The sequence below is a fragment of the Onychomys torridus genome, chromosome 19 (assembly GCF_903995425.1).
Source record: "Onychomys torridus chromosome 19, mOncTor1.1, whole genome shotgun sequence".
NCBI lineage: Eukaryota > Metazoa > Chordata > Mammalia > Rodentia > Cricetidae > Onychomys > Onychomys torridus.
Genome location: NC_050461.1, coordinates 45554076 through 45579425, shown reverse-complemented (window position 1 = coordinate 45579425; position 25350 = coordinate 45554076). Strand labels below are relative to the sequence as shown.

Genomic DNA, 25350 nt, shown 5'->3' with positions numbered 1-25350 from the left:
CTGAAATCCTGGTACATGTAGATACTCCTGGAGACACTGCCCAGAACAGGGAAAGAGCTAGAGCCTGGTTCCTTCCTTCCTCTTGTCTGCCAGCCTCTTGCCAGTGCCTACTACTGGCTTCCAGAAGCCACTTTGGCAAGTAGCCCAAAAAATGTGAGTGGTAAGGGTCAATACTGAAAGACAGAAAGTGGGGGAAGGAGAAGGCAGAGAGGAAGGGAAAAGGAGAGAGAGAGAGAGGAGAAGGGAGAGGGAGAGAGAGAATATGATCTGAATCAAGGGTTGAATGATGGTGCTATGGGGTAAACCTGGTTTCCCTTGAAGGGCATGTCATACTTCTAATCTTTGGTGCCTCCAAATGTGACCTTATTTGCTAAAGGAGCCACTGAAGATGTAGTAAGTTAGGTTGTATTAGAGGATAACTAGAGACTGCAGAAAATAGCCTTTATCCAATACGATCCCACATACTTGGCTGTCTGAAATCCTTCCGAGGGTCTGGCCCTCTGCCCTCACACTCTCCTGGATTTACTCTCCTTGATGTTATTTAAGTGGCATTCCAAGGCAGAGAAAGTCAACAATACCCATAATACGTCATCCTTATGCTTCATACATTGCTCTTGGCATCCCTGCCTCCTCCTGCCCAACAATGGGGGTCTTCTAGTTCCAGAATACTAAGCACCACAAATAGAAAACAAAGGAAATAACCATATTTCCTTTATTGAAGATGTAACTCTTAACTTCCTACCTATCCATCAATTGACCTAAGGTTTTTTTGTTTTTTGTTTTTTTTTTTTTTTTTTTTTTTTTGGTTTTTCGAGACAGGGTTTCTCTGTGTAGCTTTGTGCCTTTCCCGGAACTCACCCTGTAGCCCAGGCTGGCCTCAAACCCACAGAGATCCGCCTGGCTCTGCCTCCTGAGTGCTGGATTAAAGGTGTGCACCACCACCACCTGGCCAATTGACCTCACTTATCAAGTTAATTGAAACACTTAGGCTTATCTATAAAGACATCTGTCTTACCTGTAATGATACCTGGATTAGTTTTTCTTAATAGTTTATTCTTTGGTGCCTGCCTTTAACATCTTATCCCTGGTGAAGCAGAGGCAGGAAGGCTGGTGCAACTTTGAGACTAGCCTGGACTACATGGTGAGTTCCAGAGCAGCCCTGGCTATAAAGCTAGATTCTGTCTCAGGAAAATAAAACATAAACAAAAACTCAATGGTTATGACTTAAACATATGGCATTGCTTATGCTTTTAGGAGCAATGCTTTTTAACCTTCCTTACATTGAATCACATCTCCAGATCCCCCCACAGTTAAGTAAGTTCTAAGTGTTTCTAGAGCTTCTAAGAGTGTTTAAACAACGACAAACAAATGTAGAGCAAAAACAAAAATGTATGGTACAAATTGCCTGGGATGTGACCGACTAGCACTGAGAAAAATTAGTAATAAAATGACTGGTTATTTGGTTTTCAGACCACCCAAGTTTAAAGTAGCCATGGAACCACAGAACTTTTCTAAAAGCTATCTTCTTATCATGGGCAAAGGACCAGCTATTTAGTTCTTACTGGGCTAATCTTGTGTGATGGGGAAAACAAAGCAAAAGCGGCCTTCTGATGTGTGCTCTCCCCTCCAAGTGACTAATCCCAAGGATTCAGAGAATAGAACATCGTTATTTTGAATGGCATTCTTACATGGGTGTGTGGCGATCAAGTACGTTGTTTTGAAGACCAAAAAGCGAAAAGGAAGAGTCATCCAGATTTGTACTTCTGTTTTAAGTGGTTTTTCTTCCCTATCTCCATAGCAGTAAAACGACTTTTTGGAAACCCATCTTACCAAAGTTCAGTCTGACGTCATCCACTCACACCTGCTCCTTCGGTAGGAGAAGAAAGCAGGAGTCTTCCCTTAAGGATTTCCTCAGCCAGGCCTTTTATACTGCAGCCTGAGATGGCACAGTACATACTCGCCTATTTCCTGGCTGGCTCGTGCAGGATATATTGGGTTGGTGGGGTAATCCCGCTCATTTCTAACGTTTAAACTGGCAACATTTGCTTGATTTTTATTTGAGGTTGTAATCTTTACACTACTTGTATTGTTGCGCAGCAATGGCAATAATTGCCTGGCTTCTGCAAGAACTGTACCTTAAAACCTGTAATAGTTTGCAAAGGAGAACGCTTAGCAAACCTGGCCTCAGAAAACCCTTAAACAGAGAACTGGTTTCATCTGCGGAGACCACTTCCGGTCTCCCAGGGTGAGCAGAAGCTCGGCTTCCTGTGTGTTCTTACAGCTGCCCCCACTTCCACTTCCTGGTTCTAGCTGGAGTGTGGTGCAGGCTCTTAGCTTACTGAAAGAGCATTGTCTTCTGGCCATGTCCTAGGTTCACCACAAGCCTGATGTACAGGCTGTGACTCCTGAGCTCTGGTGCAAGGGGCCCTGGGACTCAGGTCAGAGTCTCCCTAACGGATCTCTAAACTCAGTTCCGTCCCGGTACTCTCCATCACTTTCCATGACAAGATGCTTGAGGCAACCTCACATAAAGCTTCCTTGATCATTCCCTCAAGAAGAGTTTAGAGGACACATCTCACATGCCCTTCTTTGAGAAAGCATGGCGAAAATTACAAAAATAAATAAAATAAAATAGGCGACATAATCTCTGTGGGAAAAGGCAGAACCCTAGCACCCTGTTCCAAATCACATTTGGTCCTAGTCTTTCTCTACTCGATACTGGACAAGTCATTTTTCTTTTTTTTCCTTCGAGCCTCCTTTGCAGCTGAGAGTGGCCATGTGACCCAGTTTAGCCAGACAAAATGAAACCAGGGCTAACATCTCTTCTGTTCCTTTATGGCCAGAACACTGTCTACCTCACTATTTTAATGTTTACATGGTAATTCATAGTGTGCATATACTAGACCTATCCGGCCATGCCCCTGGATGATGGAGTGCTGTCATTTTCTCCCATAATCAACAGTGCCACACTGAGAATCCCATTTCAATAAACATTCTTGCCCTTGTGCATTGGTGCTTTTCTTTTGGTCTCAGATGCTGTGTATGTCAAAATACATATGTGCTTAAGTTTCCAAAGACATTGGAAGATAATTTCTAAAAAACAGTGATTCCTTTTCTCCATAGCTAGATGTAAGTTATCTTATCTTCCTGCTTGACCAATGTTGGGTGTTATGTCTCCTTCAGAGTTTTTCCAACCTACTGAGTAAAAATCAATTATTAGGATTTTTTTTTTTTTTTTAAAAATTCACTTCCCTGAGTCTTTTTAAAGGTTTGATGTCCTTGCAGATATGTCTGCTTATATTCATCCTCTGTGTCTCTGACCTCTCCCTAGGGGCTTGTTGAATGTTCTAGATGTCACTCTATGCCTGTGTGACTTAGAAAGATAATTTTCAAACAGTTTGTCCTTTGCAAGGTAAAAGACACAACCAAAGGGTTTAATTCTTTTTTAAAATCAACACACAAAACGGTGTGTTTCATTATGGCATCTTCATAAGGGCTTTGTTCCTGTTCCTTCCCCACACTTCATCCCTGTGCCATTTCCTCTTATTGGTCCCCCAGTGACCACTTCTGTTTTTAGGTCACATATACATGAAAAGACGTTCCTATTTGTCTCTTTCCCTTTTTCTCTTTTTCTCATGGTTCCCTGTGTCGTTTCATGACCCATATACATACAGAATAAAGAAATATGTAAGCCAACAAATAACTGAAATACACTGAAATCTAGACTCTAGGAGAGAAAACACATAGCATTTGTCTTTGTGTGCACCTGGCTTATTTCATTTAATGTCCCCTTGCATCTGTTTCCTGCAAATGTCATGATTTCACACACACACACACACACACACACACAGATGCACACATGAAGTTTATTTACATTTTCTGTATATATTCACCTGCTGATGGACATGTGACCTGGACCTTTATTTTTAAACTATTATTAATAGTGCAGCAATAGTCATGAGTGTGCAGGTAGCTCTGTTGATGTAAAGTCCTCTGGTTATATACTCAGGCGTGGTAGATACAGTAGTTCTGTTTTTAATATTTTGAGGAACTTCTGTACTGATTTCCAGGGTGGTTGCACCAGTCTCCACCCCCACCAGCACTGGGTAGGAGTTCCTCTTCACCCACATCCTCATCACAGTTGTTATCATCTGCTTCCTTGATGTTAGCTCTTCAACCCGGGCAAAGTGGAGTTCACAGTGATTTGAATTTGTGTTTTCCTGGTGATGAATGATGTTGAAGGCTTTTTATGACATTTACTGGCCATATGTGTTTCTTCTTGTAAGAATGGCATATTTGGTTCATTAGCCTGTTGTTGATGAGAATATTTGTGTGTGTGTATGTGTGTGTGTGTGTGTGTGTGTGTGTGTGTGTGTAGGGGGGTGGGTATTTGATTTTTGTGGTGCCTTACACATTCTAGATATCTACTCTCCATGTGTAATCCTATCTGTCAATTTTGGAGTTATTTTCTGTGTGTCTGAAGTTCTTCTCAAAGGTAGCATGAACAGTTATTTGTTTTTAACAATTGATATGGTCAAATATGTCTGCTTTCCTTTCTGACGTCTGGATTCCCTGTCTTGATCCATTTAAGAAACGTTGGTTCTGAACTTGGTGCAACATTTTAGAAGCAGGTTCCTTTGTGAGGCTGTGTCACCAGACATCCACTTTAAAGAGATTGATCACAGCAAAGAAGTATTTGCCAAAAGAAAAAAAAAAAAAAAAGAAGCATAACTGTAGTCAGTATAGGGTGTGTGATGTAGAGCTCTAGATCTGTATTACTAAAATCATCACACACTTGAGCTACAGAACACGGAGAAATCAAGTTGGTGCTGACCAAGCTCTATCTCTACAGGCTAGCTTCCATAGTGCTTGAAGGTGCTATGCTTAAGAACTATAACAGTTGGGCAGGAGAGATGGCTCAGAGGTTAAGAACACTCACTGCTCTCCCAAAGGTCCTGAGTTCAATTCCCAGCAACCAGATGGTGGCTCACAACCATCTGTAATGAGGTCTGGTGCCCTCTTTCTGCAGGCATACATGCAGGCAGAATACTGTGTACATAATAAATAAATCTTAAAAAAAAAAAAAAGAACTATAACAGTGGCCAACCTGGTAAGATATGCTCAATGGTGCTATAGTGGTATGAGTGCCATGGGAACAACCAACCACTTTCTGAACATCTTGAAGCCACCTTCACAACATAATAAAACCCATACTTGTTACTGTTATTGGGAACAAAACAGCTTATGACCAGACAGGTCATAGGCCCTAGGAAAGAATCTACTGTCAGAGAACCTAAAGGGGCCTAGGATTAAGCTGACTTCTAATGACTTATTGTCATACCCACAGATTAGCACATCATCAGAGGAGTGTGTGATTAACACAGAGACCACAACTGGTTAAGATGTGGAAAATAAGAGACTGTGCTATACACATCCCTCAATGAGACGTGTGTCATACCCCCTTTCTTCCCAGTGTGCAGGTATCACTGCAGAAGTGGCAACAGAAAAGATTGTAAGAGCTGGAAGCGGTGAGTGACTACAGGTAAACACTATTTTCTGCACACAACAGGGCACTTGCACACATGGTACTTGTGACAGTATGCACAAGACCTGTGCAACTCAAGTCAGACCAAATCCCACCACAGAGAGGGGAGGTGGACACAAAATCCCAACCAGAGCTGAGGAGCTATTGGCGATTGATAGATGCTGGGAGAGGAAGAGCTCATTTTCTTTAAGGGTGTGGTCACAGATAGGCAAACCATATTCCAAGTGAATACAGACACACCCTAGAGCATAAGGGCAGCCCAAATTAGACTTGTTGAATTTTAGAAAATTTAGAAAACCACCAAGTTAGGTGGGTTGAGAGGTAGGGTGGATCTGGGAGGAGTTGACGCAAGGTAGATGAATATAATCAAAAATGTTTATATGAAATTCTCAAAAAATTATTTTTAAAAAAGTTTTAGAGTTGGATAATCTTGGAGACTACCTGTTTTCTAAGTGGGAGTTTTAGGTGAACGATTGGAGACTTAGGTAAGATTATGGACTGAAATTTTGTGACTTTGCCAAGCTCCTATGATGCCAAATGTGACTGTACTTGGACAACGAGCCATAAGGAATCAATTAAGTTAAATGGGGTTGGATACCTGGTCCAACAGGATTAATGTCCATCTAAGAAGATAACCAGAGCCTCCATAAACACAGAGGCAAGGCTATATGAGCATACAGCAAGATGGTAACTCACCACAAACGTACAGAAGAGGTTTCAGATTAAATTGGAATTGTCTAGCATCTTAACATCTATCTGGTCTTCCACACTTCAAGTGAAAAAAGAAAATGTCTGTTGTTGAAGCCAACAAGCTTGTTGTGTTTTGTTATGGTAGTTGGAGCTGACTCATACAAAGTCTGATTGATTGAATATTGACACTTGAAATTAGACTCTCAAGCCACGTGTGAAGGTATTTGGTCTAAACTAAATTATATCTTTCTCTATTCCTTTCAAACCAAATTTGTTCTAAGACAGGACTTGGAAATCAGAGTGGCTGGGAGTAGGGAAGTGGCTTTAGGGAGCCATCTTCTTGTCCTTTCAGAAGGCTGCTGGGTCCCTCTTGCACCAGGCATATAAGAATGTAGATCTAGAAACCACAAGACAAAGTAAACCACATCCTCATGATAGCAGCGAAGCATAAGAAACCCATATTTATTAATTTCTGTTCATACTATGTGCATGGAAATTTGCCCTGCTTCATGCACAGCTTTTCTTACCTGAAATCTTCTTGTTCCAGGCAACTAAGTAGTGATACACAAGCAGTAGCTAGGTTATATGGGAAAATAGAATTCTGACCCACAGTCTGCCCTAGAAACCAGGCCCTTATCTATAGCAAAACAGCCCAGGAAGCCAGCCTGCTATAGGTCAGCTTGCAGGAAGCCAGCCTGCTATACATCAGGCTCACAGGAAGTCAGCCTGCTATCTCTGGTAACAACCTAGGAGCTAAGCCATAACCCTGTAAGTATCAGCTCCAAAACGGCCAAGTCTTGATGAATAAGAAACAACTTTCCTAATCTTCCTTTCTGCTTTTAATTTAAAACTAATTAAAGAAAGCCTAATATGCCCCCCTGGCCAATTATAGATGATGTTAGGCCAACTTCAGTGCCCCAAGGTCAACAACTCCCAATCAACCAGGCACATCAGAAACCTTCTCTTCTCCCCAGCCAAGTTTGCCTGTGCCTGTTAACTGCCTTGGAGTCTGTCAAAATGTAAATGATGACAGTGGGTTCCCATGCCCCTCAGCTCTGAACACATAGCTTTGCATTTCTTACTTGGCTTGTCTCTATCCACTTCCACACCGTCTACACGTGTGATCTGCGAGGGCCTTTTAACCCCTCTTTGTGCTCGGAAACATTTTCTGTTACGTTTATGATGAAGATAGGTTTCACATATGATGGAAAGTGGTTAAGGGAACCTCATACAGCATGGGGCGGGGAAATATCCACACTGAACTAGAATAAGGGTAGAAATTAGTCCTTTGAAATCAGCCCGTGACCCCGAGTCCCTGCAGTACTGTGTCTTCCGGCCTTCACCACTTGTTCCTATTATCTTTCATCCTCTGTTACTTTTGCAAAAGTGTGAGTAGTGACTCAGCCCTATATTCCCAAGTTCTTGTATGTAACCCCCAGTGGCCGCGGTTCCCTGTCCTCATAGTGCCATTGAGCAGGAGGTGGTGGCCTGGCCTCCAGGTTGGTCCTCTGGGGACTGGGCGCACAGTCTGGGTGGTTGTTTTGTTCCAGGGTAGGAGAAGCATGAGGAACACTTCAAAGGACGCTCTCGGGGCTGATCTTGGCAGTCCGGCTGTTTTGAAAGACAACAGAACAGTGGAAGGCAGGGGATTTCATTTCTTGGAGCTTCCCTGCTCAAGCCTGGAAACAAGAATAGCAAGTGCATGGGGAAGAATCACTTGAATTAGGTCTTTATCTGCCTGCTTGGGAACAAGGCCTTGTATAAAAACAAAAACATCAACCAAGAAACGTGTGGCTTACCTCAGACTGACTCCTGGTTTGTTTTTCAATATGGATTTTTTTTTTTCTTCTTAAAGTTCAGTGTTGCTGAGAGATAAAAATTTCATTTCATGAAATTTCATTTCAACACATTTAGAAATGTTGAGGTTTCTAGCGTTCATCTTCACTGACAAAATAGTTTGATGGAAAATAAAGATCCCAAGCTGCCGTGTGTTGCTCAGTAGCTGATTTCCTTTCATAGCAGATGGGTTGCCAGGGTTTAACCCATGTGGATAACAGCACTCGAGAGGGCTCCAGAAGAATTGTTTTGATTGGCCAGTCTTGCAGGAGGGTTGGCAAGTGATAAAACAATTCAAAGTAAGAGAGTTCAGGAAGAGCGGAGTCAACCCAGACACAATCTCCCAATCTCATTTTTTTCTCGTCTGTAGATACAGATCAGGTGGTTACACGGACTGGAGCCTTTGAGTCCAGTTTATCCAGCGTAGATTGGAAACTGCAGCCCCTTGTTTTGTGTGCCTCTGGTTCAGAAACATGGTTTAAGGTTGCACAGATATCAGTTACAGACAACTAGCAGACCTTTTTGGAAAGAGGTATTGGAAGAAGTCAGTAAATGCAGTTGATGGGGAAGGTTGATGTCCTTGGAGAGGTGCTTGCTAGCCAGGCGCACACGGAGTAGAGAAAAATGTGTTAAGCAGGCCTTTGTTGTTTTGTTTTCACATTAGGGTTTTTTTTTTTTTTTTTTAATTACCTATGCCTTTAAATTATAGGACAGTTAGAACCAGCCTCATCACTACCATAGTCCCTTTGTGCTGTCTTGTATTCCTTCTTATATGTATCAAAACTCACACTGAACATTGAGTTCAGAGTTGCAAAGGAAGATTTATTTTTGCATCTGTATAACCTGCTTTTGTCCACGAGCTGAACAACAACAACAAAAACCACACACAAGTGCTCAAGGCCCTGGCTTTGAATTCAAATCACACACTGAGTTCTCAGCCCTGGCCCAGATATTTCCCCATCCTGGGCCAGACACTGCCCCTCGTTTCTCATTGGGTGGCCTGGTGATTGTCTTCCCTGGATGACCACTGAGCCACGCTCATTAACCAGTCGCCCCTCTTTGAATATTCCCTCCCATCTCTAATCTCTTTACTGTGATCCTTCACACCTTAGAGTCTTTCTATGTCTGACAAGGAACCTGCTTTGCTTGACCAAACTTTTATGTACTCCTGAATCTTTTTCCAGTCTAGGCTTGGCCCTTAAAGTCTGACCTTGGTCTGCTAAATCAGTCTTATAGAGACCCATGCTTAGTCAGTTTATAGAGAACACCTGTCTTCTTAGTTAGGGTTTCTATTGATGTGAAGAGACACCATGACCATAGCAACTCTTATAAAAGAAAAAACATTTAATTGGGGTGGGCAGAGGTTCAGTCCATTATCATCATGATGTAACAGGGTGGCATGCAGGCTGACATGGTGCTAGAGCAGGAGCTGAGAGTCCTTGCATCTTGTGAAGGCAACAGGAAGTGAACTGTCTCACTGGGCATGGCTTGAGCATATGTAAGACCCCAAAGCTGGCATCCACAATGACACACTTCCTCCAACAAGGCCACACCTTCTGATAATATCACTACCTATGGGGGCCATTTTCTTTCAAACCACCACAACTTCCTAAGCCTCTTCTCTCACCAAGCCTTGATACCTAATAAATTCTTTTTTAGTAGCTCTCTGTCTATTCATTCTTCCTGCCTGTTGGCTATAAATGGCCACTTCTCCTAGTGGTCTCTAGAGTTGAGATCAACCTCCCTCCCTTCCTGCAGCAGTCTCAAGCTCTCCCTTGCCATTTGAACATGGTTGGCATAATTTCTCATTAACACTTCCAAACCACATGGAATTCTTTTTTCTTTAAGCTCACAGTCCTCTTCTTTTGAGTAATACCCACTGTTGGGTGCTGGAGATTGAGTCCTCAGAGATGTAAGAAATATAATTCTTTATATCTTACACAGTTCTCATATAGTATCAATATCTATCAGTACTTAAATTCTGCCTCAGAATTTTTTTTTAACAGTTGACTTCCTTGAGTCACTGATACACACATGATACATGTAGTTGATAGATTACTCAAGTCTCTTTTGAGCTGTTCCCACTTCCCCATGCCATTCAGGACATTTATTTATTGACAAAACCAAGTCATTTGTCTTATAGAACTTACCACTGCCTAGGCTTGGCAGTCCCATCACTGCAATATCACTTAACATGGCATCCGTTCTGCATATGTCCCATAACCCATAGTTATATCTTGATGCTTAAATTCAAGTGCAGTCTTTTCAGTGGGGAAAACTCAAGGAGAAGCTAGTACTTAACTGCAGCTCTCATCCAGAGATATATAACATCTCTATTCCTTATGAACTTCCAACTATTCAAAGAAGGAAAAAACCATGCTGATTTTAATGAAGGTTAGTGTAGCTTCTTGCACGTGACAAAAAGGATATCACTTAGGAGCCTGACAGGTTTGTGATTGGTTGGACTGCAGGACCCTGTGTGGCTAGCATTGCTCTCATAATGTTATTTTTTTTTTTTTGTTTCTCCCCTCCTCCTCCTCCTCCTCTTCCTCCTCCTCTTCCTCCTTCTTTTGAGCTAAGGTCTCATGCATCCCAGAATGTGCAACTGTAATTGAGAATTATTTTGAACTTTGGATCCACTTGAGTGTTAGATTAGTCTAACACTAAGTACCAGGACTGCAGACACACACTACCAGTTCCAGTGCTATTAGTGGACTGAATTTGGGGCTCTGTGTTTGCCAGGCATGCACTTTACCAACTATAAATTTTTGTTCTGGGATGTAGTTAAATCACCTGTAAAGACTCACCTTTTGGATCTTAGATGGGCCAAGAACCACCAGTGTGGGTCTAGTTTTGTGGACTCTTCAATTTTTCTACCCAATGCCTGTGGATTATACAGATTTTAAGTTTGTCTGGTGGCTCCTATGATCCTTGGGAGTGATTTTTTTCTCAGTTGCTAGTAGTTTTCTCACACATGGATAGGTAAGTTCCTCTACTGGATACTCAGATCTTTGGATGTCTTTGCAAAGTTCTCTCTTCTCTTGGGTTCTCCCCTGAGAACTTGACCTGCTTTTCACTCCACACTCCCAGCTTCATCTCAATTTAACTGTTGGGCTCCACTTAAATTGCCTCTTTCTGGGCCATCACCTAGAAAGACAAGGCTGAAAACTGGGACAATCATAGGACACTGACTTCATTTTCTTTATTTTTATTTTTAACTTTTGGGTTTTTCAAGACTGGGTTTCTCTGTGTAACAGCCCTGGCTGTCCTGGAACTCACTTTGTAGACCAAGCTGGCTTCAAACTCACAGAGATCCTCTTGTCTCTGCCTCCTAAGTGCTGGGATTAAAGGCCTGCACCACCACGCCCAGCAATTCCCTCTTATTTCTTAGCAACCTTCCCCCTACATCACTTGATACCTAACATCCTAGAAACTGTTGTTTCATGTATTTTTGTCTAAAGTTTTAATTATTTCATACAGGAGAGAACAGTATATTTTGGGCAGAAGTCTAGAAGACTATCATTCCTCACTAGGCAGATGATATCCTCTATGAACATGGTATATATTTTCTTTTGTTTAGGCTTTGTTTAAGTTTTCTTTGGAAATGCTCTTAGTTATTGATGTAGAGACCGTCTAGATATTATTTTAGAGTTATCTCTAAGTATTCAATTAAAAAAATCATTTCTGGTAGCCCTTATTGTTTTTAGAAAGTCTATATTTCTTGCCTGGTATCAATTTCATTGGACCTGAAGAAATTCTTCATAATTTTTTTCTGTATATGCTTAATTAGTCATGAATTAACTATGTTTTACAAATATTTGGTTCTTTAGAAACTTTGATTTTTATGATTTATCCTGTTTGTGCTCATCCTTAAGGCCTCTATTATGTGTATACGTTTTTGTTAACTTATTCTAACATAAAAGTCTCCATGGAGCCTGAATATATAAAGCAGATAAATGGAATATTTTTGGATAAGAAAACACTTGAAGGGGAGGGGCGAGGGGGAAAGTATATTTGAGCGGAAGTGGAGTGAGGCAGGGGAAGGTGTCCCACAAGCTTCCTTACTATGCTTTGCGTTGCCTTCTTGGAGATGATACGGAGCCATTTGAAAGACTCTGATCAACCCAACAAGTTTAAATCTTGCTTGAGGTCTCCCATTTTTACTGCAGGGTTTAATTTTCCCAGTATTTTTGGCGTCCAGTGCTGTCTTCTTTTTTTTTTTATATTCCACTACTAATGTTATTTCCACCTCACTGGGTATTTGCCCCCTCTCTCCTAATTTAATTTACTTACCTTGAAGGCCATGCCACCCACAAGCATCTCTGCATCCTCAAGACTGGTATGACACTTATTTGGGGGCTGTAGACTTTAGACAGCTTCTATGGTACACAGGGCCGAGCTTCTATGGTACACAGGGCCGTGGTCCTGGTTACATTACTTACACTCTTGTCTCTCTGGCTGGACATCATTTCTTCTAGGAAGGGGCTGCGTCGTAACTCTCCTTATATCTTATTTGGGTCTGGAAGAGATAGGCAAACCACGTAAATGCTCTGTCATGACCACCCTGGAAGTAGGAAACTCATTTATTTGACTGATGTGACTCTGTATTAGCCAGGATTGCCTTGTGTCCATGATTTAGTATCTTTGTCTTGAGCTCCCAAAGACACTTAAGATGAACCCATTTCAGATTGTTGTTAACCCTTTGGAACAACGTATCTGACTTTCTTTTCACCGCTATGCTATAGAATTCTGGCTCAATGTGTCTTTTCAGTATGAGTAGTGTCTGAAAATTCACTACCTTGCCTCAGTTGGGTTCTGGCTGTGGTCCAGAACCACACTTCAGTTGCATTAATGCGGCTATAAGAGGCACCAACCGAGAGTGTGTCTCTTTCCTGATACCCATGGAGCTGTCAGCGACACAGCTGGCCTATTGCAAGGTGACACCTGGAATATCTAGTCAGCCTCTCAACATGTAATTGCCAGGATTTAGAATTGGATGTTGCTCCTGATTCGGCCTGGTTGCTTTTCCTTGAAAAAGCTATTTCCAGGCATCTGCATCCTAAGATTTCTGAACAGTGTGACTTCTTTCTTTATCCCCAGAGAAACTGGGAAAACGTTTCTTTTATTAGGACAGTCCAGCCACCCCCTTTCCCAAGCCTTTTGTTCTTGGCTCTTGCAGTTGTAATTATGACAACAGTATCTACCTCAGAGAGCTGCTATGAAGATTTAAAGGTACCGCACTTGTTTGGATTTTACACGTGCTCTGCAGTGTACATAGTTTCCAAGGCCTTTTGATGTACATTAATATGTTCTTTGTGTATAATGAAACACACAAAAACCAACCAGGTCATTTTCTTTAGAAGACCCAGGCTTTGGGGAGTCTAGATCCAAATTTGAAGGCCACAGAACAAATTGTCACTATAGCCTCCAGATCCAGCCTGTGGCCTGATACATTTAGAGCGGACTTCCATGGACTTTGACCTTGCAAGGGCATGAAGGCTGGATGGCCAAGACCCAAATCTCTGCACCTCTAATTCAGTTTTCATTTTCATTTCCAGGGTACTCTATGCACTTTTTAAACTATATTTTCTGTTACCGGCTTGATATAGTTTCTTTTTAAAAAATGCTCCCTGTATCTTTTAGGAGGGCTAAACCCTTTGCATTCACGTTGTCTTCATGAAATCACATTGCTCTGCGTTTGATGATGATAAAAGTTGAAATTAAAGATCTATCTAGGAATCTGATGCTAGATCAGGGCTGCTATTTCCAATAATTCAAAATGAACTGTGTTGGGGTTTGTATACTTCAACTCCATTAGCCTGATGAATCCTGCTCGCTGATAATGACTATAGCCACAGGTGGGGAAATGGCCGTGTGGATCTCCAGGAGTTTGCTATAGGGTGGTGTAGTCTTTCCTAGCTTTGCAAAGGGGTTGTTATTATTATTACTATTATTATTATTATTATTATTATTATTATTATTATTAAAATTCCATGGGACTAGGAGGGAACCAAATGAATACGTTATCATCTGAGTTCTGAAATGAAACCTCTTGGGGAGGAAAAGCTTGAACCTTGGCGGGCAGCTGCACTGGCCCCCTTCACCGGCCCCTGGGTGAGGGGATTTGCTGCTCACAGATAAGATTCAATGTAGTTCGACATTGTCAACATGCCCTGGTGTAAATGCAATGCCCTTCTTTAACTTTGCCTGGAAAGGCAGCTCTCACGACAGCAATGTTCCTTTTCCAGTCACAGCATCCAGAGCACGGTTCCTCATAAATGGTACTGGCCTTTAAAGACGTCAGTCAGTGCAGGCCAGGCTTTAGGAGTGTCCCTTGATGTATGGTTTAACCACTTATGGGTAGCCATGTTTTCAAGTGTATGCTGTTCTAAGTATAAATGTATGTAAGTACTCTGTGGGAGCCTAGCTGCAGGAAATAAGAATTTGTCATTTGAGGGTTAGGTTAGATGACAGTATAGGTTATATTATAATTATGTTATAGTATAGGTAGGTTAGATTAGGGCAGTGGCTCTGGAACATCGAGAGGAAGGAATGGGCTAAGTGCTGCTGCAGCCATTGGTTTTTGGCCTGGCTTTATTATCCTTTCAGATGGTCGCCCATTTGACCCTGCCCCCCCCCCCATCTTGTGCACACATCATACCACAAGTGAGGCTGAAAGCTATCACACATTTGGGCTCAGGCATTGTGTGTTTTATGGTGTTTTGGCTGGCAGAACATATTAAAGTATTTTATTGAGGTCTAATTTGTGTGCAGTATAATTCGTTAATCCTAAGTGTGTAATCTGCTGACTCGATAAAAATTTAAAAATCAGATCATTGTTGTTAAGACGAAGATGAATTCATCTCAAGTGTGTACTGTGATAACTTAATGCGAATAATCATGTGACCATTGCTAAAGTCAGAGCAAAAAGGAACAATTTCATGGTCCTTTTTCAGAATCCTCTGCTCCCTTTGCAGTCCATCTCTTATGGGCAACGCCTCATCTGCATCATCCATGGTACCATATGATAATCGTATCAGATTTAAAACATCTCTACATTTGGGTTGAAAATTTTCATATCACTCGTTTTTGTCATTGAGTTCATCTTTTCTTTTGTAATTTTAAGTATACACACATAAAATATTAAAATCTTTATCTTCAAATTAAAAAAAATATTTGTGATGTTGATTATTTCTTGTGCATACATAGGGGGGTTTGCATGCCACAGCATCCATGTGGAAGTCGGAGTATAATTTGTGGGAATCAGTGCTCCCTTTCTACCCCATGGCTTTTGGGGATCAAACTCAGGTTCATCAGTCTTGGGGGCAAGTGCCTTTACCTGCTGAGCCATCTCACAGGCTCCGAAATCTTGGTGTTTTAGCGTTAAATCTCAAGACCTTCCCTTACAGATTTTGTCTCTGGTATTTCTATAACTGCTAATTCTTTCTTGTAGGCCATCTTCTCTGGTTTCTTTACAACCTTGGTGCAGCCTGGCTGGATGCCGGACATCGGGACTTTATGTTGCTGAATGCCATTTCATTGCTTCCTTTATGAATGTTGAGGTTTTTCCAGGCAAACAGTTAACTTACTTGTGATCCATTTCACCATTTAAAGACTTCCTTTGGGCTTGTTATAGCAACCCACAGCAGCCTTCACTTAGGGCTAATTCACCCCATGCTCTGACACCATTGTTCTTATTTTTGCTTGGAAGACTTATTCTCTAAAAAAAATTGACCGTGAGGGAGCATTGTACAGGCACAAATTTCTTTCTGGTGCCTCCCCCCTTCTGACTGAAGTGTTTTTTTTTTTTTTTTTTTTTGACACAGTCTCAAGTAGCCCAGGCTAGCCTCAAACAATCTACATACCTGAGGACGACCTTGGACTCCAGATCTTCTTGCCTCCACTTCCCAGCTCCCAGGATTAGAAGCATCCACCACCATCTCCATGCCTGGCTGAAGAACTGCCTCTAACATTTCACAGTGAGATCTCTCAACTTTTGTTTACTTTCAGCCTTTGAAAGCCGTTCTTCCTGGATATAGAACTCCAGGAGTGTAAATGTTTTTTCTTTCAGAACTTTAAAGCTGTGGTTCTATTTTCTCATGGCTTGTATTGTTTCTGGGGTGACCTCTGCTCTCGTTCTAACCCCTGTTCCTCTACAACGTGGGTGCTTTTCTCTCCAGCTACTTTAAAGGTGTGTTCCTTGCCACTGGCTTGGAGTAGTCTGATTACAATGACATTGATGTACTTCCGTTTCGTGTACTCAGTACACAAGCCTCTAGGACCTGTGGGTTACGCTTTTTATTATTAGATTTGGAGATTTTTTTTTTTAACTCCTCTTTTTTTTCCATAACCTTTTGTTTTTCTCTTTCTATCCTCTTACTTTGGACCATGTTTGTATAATCAGATAGATCACTGTCAGTTTGTTCAATTAAATTTTTTTTTTCTGTGTGTTGTGTTTAGGGATAGTTTCTAATGCTAGGTTCAAGTTTCCTGAACTTTGCTTTGTATCGTGTCATAGTGAGTGTCCATTGTTAACTGGTCACAGTCTGGAGCCATCTGAGAGGAAACTAACTAGATCAGATTGGCTTGTGGACATGTCTGTGGAGGACTCTGACTTTACTCTTCATTGATACAGAAGGGTTCAGCCCACTGTGGGCAGCACCATCCCTAGGCAGGTGGCCCTGAACTGTAGAAGAAAGCCAGGTGAACACATGCCTTAGAGTGAGCAAGCTAGCAAGCAGTGTTCTTCCACAGTCTCTGCCCTGACTTCCCTCAGTGACAGATTGCGACCTGGAAGTGTAAGCCAAATAAACTTCCTCTTCACGTTGCTTTTGGTCAGAGTGTTTTATCACAGCAATAGAAAAGAAACTGGAATGTGTTATATGTTTTTTTTGTTTGTTTGTTTGTTTGTTTTTTTCCAGACAGGGTTTCTCTGTAGCTTTGGAGCCTGTCCTGGACTAGCTCTGTAGACCAGGCTGGCCTCGAACTCACAGAGATCCGCCTGCCTCTGCCTCCCGAGTGCTGGGATTACAGGCGTGCGTCACCACCGCCCGGCTATTGTATTTTTTTTTTTAAATCCTCATCATTTTATTTTATTTTCATTTCAGCTATAACTTTGGGATTTCCATTTTATTATTTTTAATAACCTCTTTTCTCCTCCCATGTGCTCCTATATTGTGATCATAAGCAACAGACAGACTTTTTATCAGGAGTTTTAAACTCCTTGACCGCTACTTTCATTTCTGTAATTTTGAGAGTTTTTTCTCATAGACATTTTTACAGATTATGGATTGTACATTTTCCTTCGTATCTGCATGTGTGGTAGTTTTTGACAAAACATCAGACAGGTAAGGGTTGGATTGTTTCTTATTCTTTTAATGAGCCCAGCACGCTTTGAAGTTGGACTTCTTGTGGCAGTTAGCTTTGTTTCTTGTAGCTTCGTGTTTTATTTCAGGCTGGTTTGGGACAGAGTGAATTAACCTTTATTCCAGGGCAGTCTTTTAAGGCATGACCCTGCATATCTGGGGGAGGGGGCTGCTCTCTCTTGTGCCCCCATGAGAACTGGAACTATTTCCAAGCCTGTGAGGATGCTGGGATTTGTCCATGCACTGTTCTCTGGTGATGCTCTTTCCCTGCAGGCTGTTTTCCCAGTCAATGTGGGTTTCACCTTACACACTGGACACTGGGTTCTAGAGAAGGCTCTAGAAGGTCTCTCTGCAGGTTTTTGGAGCCCTTGGTCTGCATAGGTCCTTCTTTCCAGATACTTCCACAAAGTTGGCTTAGACTTCCAAACCTCTACTTTCTGTCTTTTCAGTGTAGTGAGATTGCTGGACTCTTACACTTAAGTCCAGAAAGTACCCGTGAAAGGATCAGGCAGACGTCATAGCAGGCTGCTCAGTCTTCTCTCAGAGATCAGGCCTCAATTTCAGTTTCCTGACACTTGAGCAATCAGTTTCTGGGAGGGCCGTGAACAAAAGACATAGTCCTTGCAGTAGTTCCCTTTCTGCATGTACTCTGACCGTTCAAGGTTCAGCCAGTTGTTCACTGTCAGGGACCCCTCACCAGTTTAGAGCTACATGCATGAGTCAAGGACAGAGCCTGGGCCACTGAGTCAGCCCCCACAGGCAGCACCTGCTAGGCCAGCCAGTCTCCATGGTAACCGTAATCTCCAACTAACCCCAGCCAATCAAAAGTTACTAACATGATTGCCATCCGCATAAGCCAATCCTGAGTCTGTTCCTATGTAGTCTGTAGACCCCCCCCAAGCCCTCCCCCACTTGCTTAAAAAACCCTGCCCCATTGCTACTCAGGGTCTCTCCTGCTCTGCTGCTGTGTCTGTCTGCTGGCGAGTTAACAATACAAAGACTGTTTGCTTTTGCATCGGATTCGGTCTCTTGGTCTTTGAGGGACTCTGGGTACAACACCTGTAGGCAGAGCACTAGGCAAAACTGTACCCTTCTTTCCTCGGGAAGCATGACCCCTGCACTGCCTGTGGTGCCCAGTCTGAACACGGTTACTTCTCCAGTTCACCTTCGATTTCTAGCTGTTTGTGACCGGAGGGGTGTTGCGGATCCTCCTGCCGTGTAGCTGTTTCTTCCAAAGTGAAACATCCTCTCCTGAAGAGAAGTGGGAGCCTCCCGAGAAGCTAATGACACTTGCAAGGCTCAGAAAGTTCACAGGATTCCAGGAGTCCCAAAGCCCTTCCCCCAAATTATAAAAATAGTAAATAATCACTGGGGGTGCGGAGTCGGGGTGTGTGTGTACCTGAGAAGCAGCTTTCAAGAATTCTCAGTTGAGCTGAGGTGGACTTTTCAATCACGCAGCTTGTGTTGAGTCAGCCATGATTCTATAACCCACCTTTCTCCACACTACCTACCCTTAAGTGACCCCAGTAAAGTCACTGGATCATTAAGCCAGAGTCACATAGAATTTTCTTTCTTTGATCCATTTTCTGTGCACCGTGTTCACATCTCCCCAGGAAAAGTCATACAGCACCTTCCAATGTAGCTTTTATTATCTTTTAATTTTTGTTCATCTTTTTTATGTGTAGGTGGTTTATCTGTCTGCCTGTCTGTCTGTTCTCCACATGCATGCAGTACCTGTGGAGGCCGAAAGAAAGTATCAGATCCCCTGAAACTGGAGTTGCAGACAGTTGCAGATGCTGGGAAATGCACACAGATCCTCTGGAAGAGCAGTCAGTGCTCTTAGCCACTGAGCTGTCTCTCTAGCCTTTTACATTATTTTGAGAGTGAATGTTACGTGTCACCTGGCTTTACTTTGTAATCAAAATCTTACTGTATTATGGATTGGATTTCCATAAACAATATTATGATTGTACTTACCAAGAATAAAGTCAGTGGCTTTTTTATGCTTTAAAATATACAACCACTTAGGGAGTCATTAACACTCAGATATACCACAGTCTGTGGTTTGACAGCCATAGATATACCACAGTCTGTGGTTTGACAGCCATAGATATACCACAGTGTGTGGTTTGACAGCCATAGATATACCACAGTGTGTGGTTTGACAGCCATAGATATACCACAGTCTGTGGTTTGACAGCCATAGATATACCACAGTCTGTGGTTTGACAGCCATAGATATACCACAGTCTGTGGTTTGACAGCCATAGATATACCACAGTCTGTGGTTTGACAGCCATAGATATACCACAGTCTGTGGTTTGACAGACATAGATATACCACAGTCTGTGGTTTGACAATTATAGATATACCACAGTCTGTGGTTTGACAGCTGTAGATATAGTTTGGGCCTTAATATGGACAGAGCATTTGCCTGATATTCATCTAAGAAATCTAAAGTTCATGGAATTGAAAATGAGACAGATTTATAGCATAATTAGCAAAAAAAGCTACATACATATTAGAAACTAAAAAATGGATATCTCTGGTTTATTTTTTTTTCTTGCTTGCTTCTGTATGCCTCATTTTATTGTTTTAAGTGACTTACTCATGTGAACAGGCTCTATCAAAGGTTGAAAGTAGACTTTCCCAATGATAAACAATTGCCATCCTACCCAGTACCTAAGAAGAAACCATGATGGAACTAAAGAAAAGAGGTGGTGAGATTATTAGCAAGATATACACTGTCAGAATTGAGTTTCTGGTCAGTCATGTGGGTTAGGACCTAGGGGCCCATCAGGCTTCCTACCCAAGCATCCAGTTTTCCTCCTTACAGCCCTGGGAATGGCCCACTAAGAGGTTTTCTGGAAGGATCATGATGTAGACTCTCCTTGCCATGAATCATTAGGGCCAAAGGGATTTTATAATGAGGAACACTACTCATTTACCATAGAGTTAATGATTTTGGTTTGGTGACTAGGTGACCAAGTTGCCTTCTGGCTGGAATGGAAGATGTGGTCCTGGTGTACTCAAAACCACAATGCATTTTTCACAAAATTCACTCACAAATGAGGGTGAGCCATGGCCGCACACATATAACCGTGTTCCAGCTTTTACAAGAGGTTAACTTAGCTTTGGGAGACGGATGAGAAACTTGGTTTTTGAGACAACATGAGTTTCCAATTTTTTGTGGGGGGAATCCTTGTTATCCTTAAATTTGTTACAAGAATCCTTATGGTTACGAGGTTGCAGAATGCACAGGGAAGCCAACAGCAGAGGCAGAGATCTCATCAAAGCTTAGAAGAATTCACTAATGATCTACCCATTTGGGAAATTGGTACTTAGGCAAACAACCCTCCCAGCTTGACACTGGGGTGTTGCTCAGTTTCCTGTGTCACAGCCTTTTGTGGCTTGCTTCTTGTTGATGGTCAGATGTCACTGACATTCAAAAAATATATAGAAGGTTGAGGAATTCATGAAATTGAAGAAAGTACTGTTGGAATCATGGTCAGGGTTCTGTCCAATGAAAATCTGGCAGAGTTAACCTGATGAGCAGCTGAAGGAGAAAGTGTTAGTACAGGGAAGGTCAGGACCTAGCCCCACACTTTTGAAACAATTAAGGGGAAGTACTGAGAAAACCGGCACTATAGGGTTGTTTTTCTACTTTCCTTACGACCAGACTGTAATAGCCAAATACAAATGTCAAATCACTGTCATGTATTTTAATTTGAAAAATAGTAATGTACCCTTAAAAAGATGACATTTAATGCAAACTGTCTTTTTGAACTTTAAGATGGCATTACTGTGAGTCAGCCTGGGTTTTTGTTAAGTATAATATAAATTTATCATTTATCAATTTTTGTTTTATTATTTAAGATAGTTCCTTTAAAACTGTTTTAATATTCAGTGTGGATTTTTGCTATTAAGGGAGTGACTGATGCATTTGCTCCCAAGTATAAATTGTATGTATTTATAGTATTTAACATGATGTCTTTGGTATTTGGTTTTGGAATGTCAACTCAAACTACAAGAGGTGCATTATCTCACATATTTATTTTTTGGTGGTGAGAACAATGAAATATGTGCTCTGAGTAATATTCAAATATGCTGTACTGGGTACTTTCATCATCCCTGCTACCTTGCAAAAGGCAGCTTAACAAAGGAATGGTCAACTGGGTGATGACATTGCATCCAGTCAGGAAGCAAATGAATGCTGGCACTCAGGCCAGCCTGTTTCTTTTTCTTCCTTTGCTCAGTTTGGGCTCTCAGCACCAGTTTAGGATAGGTCTCCCTGCCTCAGTTAAACCTCTCTGGAAATGGCCTCACAGACATATCAAGGTGGGAGTCCTCATAAAGTGATTATAAATCCAGTGAAGTTGGTAATGAAGATTGCCCTCATGTATGCAACACATGGTTATTTCGCTTTGACTGTCACTCAATTGTGTTGCTATGGCTTCTTATTAAAGAGGTTGGTGCTTCGCCTGATAGTAAACTAGAGAAGAAAGGACATGTCCTAAGATGACTATTCCAGCATGAGGACTTGAAGATGCAGATCTGTGACAACAGGCCAGATGTCTCAAGGAACCAGTAGTCTGACCCAAAACAACACGTTCAGACCATTTTTATGGGTGAGCAAAGAACAGTGCCAAAAATCCTAGGATGAAGGTACTTCCATCGTGGCCCTGGGTTTTACAACATCCACCGATTTTTCTCCCTTGCATGCCTTATCTTGTTTTGGTAACTGGAGTAATGCTTTCCTCTTCTGAAGGGATGCTTGCATTCCTTTCTCTACTTACTTTCTCCTGACTCTCATTCTCAAGTATCTTGGAGGCCTTCTCAGTCCTAAGGCTTGGTCTTGACCCCAAATGTAGGTTAAGAACTGGAAAATCTGCTGAGTCTGTTAAGGCAGCCCCAGTTTTCAGATTATGCCCCCTCCAAAATGAAACTCAACTGCTATTGTGTTGAGGAGGTATGCAGTAGGAAGGACTCACCAAATGCCGTCCCTGGTAGTTCACCGGAACTAAGACAAGTGCATTTCTTTGTAACTTACCAAGTCTGTGATACTCTGTTGCAGTATGATTCATTTTATGACCCTGGGTGGGATCATGTCGAAAATGGCCACCTGTGGTCCAATGTATCCTTGTTCAAAGTTGTCTCTTTTCATCTAGATATGCCAGGATTTTATGACACACAGGTGCAGATTATTTTAAAGTTATACACATCTTTTCAACCAAATGATCCTAGAGTGATCTCTGTGCAAGAAAAACTATGTCTGGAGGGGGTGAAGCCTCTGCTCTTTACTGCCAGAATACTGTCTCTCGGGTAAGGTGACCTGCTGACGTCCCATGCAACCTAAGTCAGAAGCTCATTTTTTAGTAAAAGGGGGAGACCTGTAGGTTCCTAACCCCCCCTCCTGTTTTGGGTAACTGTTGCCTCGCTTGCTGACCTTGACCTTGATATCCTCCCTATGCTAATTTCCTGCGAGATTCCACCCTCCTGAGTGCTTAAAGGAAGCTCCTCAGGACTTATCCCAGATGCATGAACTGGCTTTTTAGAGCCCATTCTCTGTGGTGGGATACCTTGCTCAGCCTTGATACAATGGGGAGGGGCTAGGCTCTCCTTCAACTTGGTATGCCAGACTTTGTTGATGACCATGAGAGGCCTTACCCACTCTGAGGAGTGGATGGGGGCAGAGTGGGAGGGAGGAGAGGAGGTGGGAGAAAGGGAAGGAGGGGGAACTGGGGTTGGTATGTAAAATGGAAAACATTTTTAATAAATAAACATTTAATAATAATAATAATAATAATAATAATAATAATAATAATAATAAAGAATACTGTCTCTGTTCCATCCACCTCCATCATCTATCCATTTCATGGTAGAGTTGAGGCAAGACCTTCAGCCCTAGCTCACTATTCAACTTTTATGATGGCATGAACTCTGGAACCTTTGGGCTTCCCTCATACCAGGAGATTTGAGTTAGATACGAGTGGTGGTTAGGAAGAAAATGGCCCCCAAAGGGAATGACACTATTGGGAGGTGTGGCTTTGTTGAAGTGGGTGTGGCCTTGTTGGAGGAAGTGGGTCACTTTGGAGGTGGGCTTTAAAGTCTTCCAGATATAGGACTCTCAGCTCCCTCTTTAGCATGTCTGCCTGCACACCACCATGTTCCCCACTGTGATGATAATGGACTGAACCTCTGAAACTATAAACGAGCCACTTCAATTAAGTGTTTTCATTTATAAGAGTTGTAGTGGTCATAGTGTCTCTTCGCAGCAATAAAACCCTAATTAAGACAATGCGTTCGACAACTTCTCATAAAATTAAGTCTGGAAAGGGAAAAGGCACTTGGGACACTATTGCAAATTTGTCTTTTTTTAAATTTTTTTTTTTTTTTTAATTTTCAAGACAGGGTTTCTCTGTGTAGCTTTGGAGCCTGTCCTGGATCTCACTTTGTAGACCAGGTTGGACTCGATTCGCCTGGCTCTGCCTCCCAAGTGCTGGGATTAAAGGTGTGTGCCACCAATGCCCAGTGCAAATTTGCCTTTTGCCTCTCAGGAAAAAAAAAAAAGGACCCCCAAACCACTTCTGTAAGAGTGATACAAACAAACAAAAAGCAAAAAACCACATGCACAGTAAGATCTTGGATAGGGTGGCTGAAAATGACTACTTGAATGAGTTCCCCACTTAACTCTAGAACACATCTACAATCTGTACAGTTCACCCATCCTGGTTGAGAACTGTCACACTCTTCCCAAACTGTTAAATATACCTCACTACACACTGCAACTCTTTTTTTTTTTTTTTTTTTTAAATCTTTGGATCCAGCTCAGTTTCTGGCACATAACAAGCCTTCAGGGAATGTTTGTTGAGTTAGAAAGTAAAAACAAATGCCCTGACCTGGTTGGATGGAGAACTCTACTCAGGGCAAGAGAGAACTAGAGGAGGGAGTGGGGAGTGGTGAGGTTTGGCATGCCACAGGTAAACATGCGCGTTGGGAGTGGTGAACGTTGAGATCGGAGATGAATTAAAGCGTTTGATAACCTTGTAAATAGACTACTGTGTATTTATATAAATGGCACACTTACCTTTTAGTCCGAAGGAGCTAAAATAACGGTGTGGGAAATGAAAGGCTCAGTCACTCAAATGCTTGTTTTGCCTACGTGAAAGTCAAACAGCCAAACAGGACCGATTTTTTTTTTTTTTCTTCTTCTTCTCTGAATTGAAACTTTGTTCAACACTACCCGGCTCTGCAGTGTGAGCTCCTGACTCAAGGCACTGTTGACTCCAGCCAGTGTTCTGGAGGCTCCTGTGTGGGGAAGGGTGTGCTAAGTCATGCGGCCAACTCCTTAACTAGCTGTGAAAGTGACTGGTTGGAGTTTCGTCAACAGGGCTATTAGGTTAGTGTGTCTTCTTCCAGGGCATCAGATGGAGGGAAAATAAGGAGAGGAAACAGGGAAAATGGGCCACACGCTATCACTTCTCTATGGTTTCATTGGTTTGTTTTGAGACAGGAGCAGGATTTCATGTAAACCTGAGCGGTCTCAAACTCCATAGGGAGCTAAGAATGACCTTGAACTCCTGATCCCCCTGTTCTGTCTCCCAGCACTGAGATGATTGGTACTGTGCCCACCCCCAGTTTTCATGTTACCATCTCTTTAACTTAGAGGCAGTTCTACTCTTTCACTGTGGAAGACATGGGCAGTTACATGTGTATATGTGAACTATTTAAAGACCCCCTCGAAGTGGGGCTGGGGAGACAGCTCAGCAGTTGAGCATTGGCTGCTCTTTCAGAAGACATTGGTTCAATTCCCAGCACCCACATGATAGCTTACAACCATCTGTAACTCCAATTACAAGGATCTAGCACCCTCCTCTGTCCTCTGTGGGTAGCAGTCACACATACATGGTGTAC

General features: G+C 42.2%; 1 long non-coding RNA gene and 1 pseudogene across 2 annotated transcripts in view; one reads left to right on the top strand and one right to left on the bottom strand.

Annotated features, from left to right (window-relative positions):
* The window catches only part of LOC118570460, a 125271-nt gene that overhangs the window by 24517 nt on the left and 75404 nt on the right, over positions 1 to 25350 (top strand). Inside the window, exon 1 of one of the 2 annotated variants that reach the window (XR_004943195.1) lies at positions 15932 to 16050. The exons of the other annotated variant lie outside the window; for it this stretch is intronic. This is a non-coding gene — a long non-coding RNA (uncharacterized LOC118570460). Of the gene's footprint in view, positions 1 to 15931; positions 16051 to 25350 lie in introns of those variants that run through there. 2 annotated transcript variants of the gene reach the window in all.
* Positions 8829 to 8966, bottom strand: LOC118570762 (annotated as a pseudogene).